Below are 2,362 nucleotides of genomic sequence, written 5' to 3' on the forward strand. Positions count from 1 at the left end.
TAACCAATCCACAAATATAAAAGAACAGCCACAAAGTCTGCAGTAAGGAAAAGAGAAAGAAAAGGAAACCTGTCCCTGGATGTAAAATAATACACTCATTGACACTATCTAGTGGGTGGCCCGATCACTAATCAGTCTCCCTTACTTGGCCTTCTATCCCCCCAAACTCAGACTATATAGCTAGTCCAAGTTGAAGCTACACACACACACTGCATGAGGTAATTGTATCCAGTTGGTCTATGGCCAGTTCTGGTTTTGTTAACTTTGTGCAAATATCTTCATTCATCAATCACAGTCCACAACCCAGGTACACAAAGCACTGTGTTACTATATAATAAGTCGGATTGATTTCTAAATGCTGTTAAATTCAAGGTAGTAGAAAATTTAACCTCCATTACATTCAGTTTCCAAACAGCTAGCTCCCTGAACCATAGGTAAGTAAGGGTGTCTGCCTTGGCTCTGGGACAAGCCTTGTGGACAAGCATTGGCTTGCTGATTAAAGAGACTTCTCCCAGCCAGGCACCAGTGACTCAAGCCTCTAATCCAAGCTACTCAGAAGGTTGAGATCTGAGGATTGAGATTCATAGCCAGCCTGGGTAGAAAAGTCCATGAGACTTTTATTGCTAATTAAACTGCTCAGAAAAAGCCAGAAGTGGTGCTGTGGCTCAAGTGGTAAAGCGCTAGCCTTGAGCAAAAAGAGGCTCAGAGGCAGTGCCCAGGCCCTGAGTTCAAGCCCCAGGACCATGAGAAAAAGAGAGGGGTGGTGGAGAGAGAGAGATATTCCTCCCTGCTGCTGTCAATCATACATGGTCCAGACTGCCTCATGAGCCACCTCTCCTCCAAGGGAGTCCTTCCGTGTATGCAGGTGCCGTACTAAAGCCATATCCAAGGCCATCCCTTCCCCCCAAGCCCCTAGACTCCAGTGTACTAGGAGAAGCTCCATTGTCTTACTACTCACTCCTGCATCTCTTGGTATCTGATCCCTGAGCAGAAGCCTTGGGAATCTATAGCCTCATCTCCTCCATGGGCTTAAACCTCTCTTATATAAATTCTCAGTAGTTTGTGTTTCCCTGGAACAACAAATAATCCCATATTATTATGTTCCATAGCCCTTACTAATGAGCATGTAGGGCTCTCACCCCCAAATTTTCTTCAGGCTTGTGTCCAACAGCAAATCCTGACATTTCAGTGGAGCACACCTTTCTAGTTTCCTGAGCTGAGAAGAAGGTGAAATTTGGCCATTGCAGCTTTCCCTCTGACTGACCCAATGGGCTATTCTGGCCCTTGGGAGGGGAATCAGCTTGTCTTTCTTTGTGAGAACAGTCTGTAGCTTATTTCCACATTCAGTGCATAAGAATTTTTTGTTTAAAGTATTATTTAGAAATGTACCGTGGGTGTTTTTCAGCAAGTCATTGAAAGGTATTAACACAAACTTTCATGAGCAGGATAAATTAAGCCTTCCTGCGTAGTATCTTTCTGCTGCCTTTTTTGAGGTAGAAAATGAAGACCACCCCAATGAGAAAGCAAAGGTTACTGATGCAGAGTTTGATGTAGCACAGAGGTCAGTCAGCAGCACTTAACTTTGGTAGAGGCTCAAACGCAAACAGAGGAGGGGAGAGCTCTACCATGGGAAAAGGATAGCTTCAAGGATGTTCTGACTGGGAGTTATTGGCCTGGGGAAGCTGATGGAACAGCAGCTTAGACAATTACTTAGGGAGCAAATTTAACTTCCTTTGGTTGGTCCTAAATTGGAAGCAGACAAAGATTAGAGAAGCTGCCACTTATAAAGCAAGTCCTGGCTTTTTGAGGATGATGATTAGAGGGCTTGCTGTTTGACTTCTTGGACCACTTGCTACACAGAGAGGTCTGTTTTCCTCCACTGACTTACACACAGTAGGCTGGTTTCCTGGTCTGGCTCTTAGAGATAGCAGGCTACTTTCATTATAGTCAGTGAGCCAGCTTCTGAGACTGGTGCTAGACAATGTGGTTTGATTTCCTCAGTGTGTTCAATCTCACCGGCACGTGCAGATGTGCTGGGGAGAGCTGTCTGGGCTTGAAACACTCCAAGTTTGCTCCTCATCTCCCCGCAACCAGCCAGAACTTCTGTGTCCTACAGGACACTGCACCAAAATGATCTGTTTTTGTTCCCTATTACCCCAACTAGTCCACAAATCTCTTTGCCACAGGAGCCACACTTTTCAGACTCCTCTATGTATCCTATGGTTAATTCTCAGCACACTACATGTGCTCAAAACATTGGTGGGTCTAGATCCATGAGTGACTTGGTTTAATCATTTCAGCATCATTCCTGGGTTGTTTGGTCCTTGTTTGACAAGTACAAAATTTTCCCTTGGGATAACCA

Source organism: Dipodomys merriami, unplaced genomic scaffold, assembly GCF_024711535.1.
Source record: "Dipodomys merriami isolate MVZ:Mamm:240054 unplaced genomic scaffold, mDipMer1.0.p SCAF_6, whole genome shotgun sequence".
In the NCBI taxonomy this organism is placed as follows: domain Eukaryota; kingdom Metazoa; phylum Chordata; class Mammalia; order Rodentia; family Heteromyidae; genus Dipodomys; species Dipodomys merriami.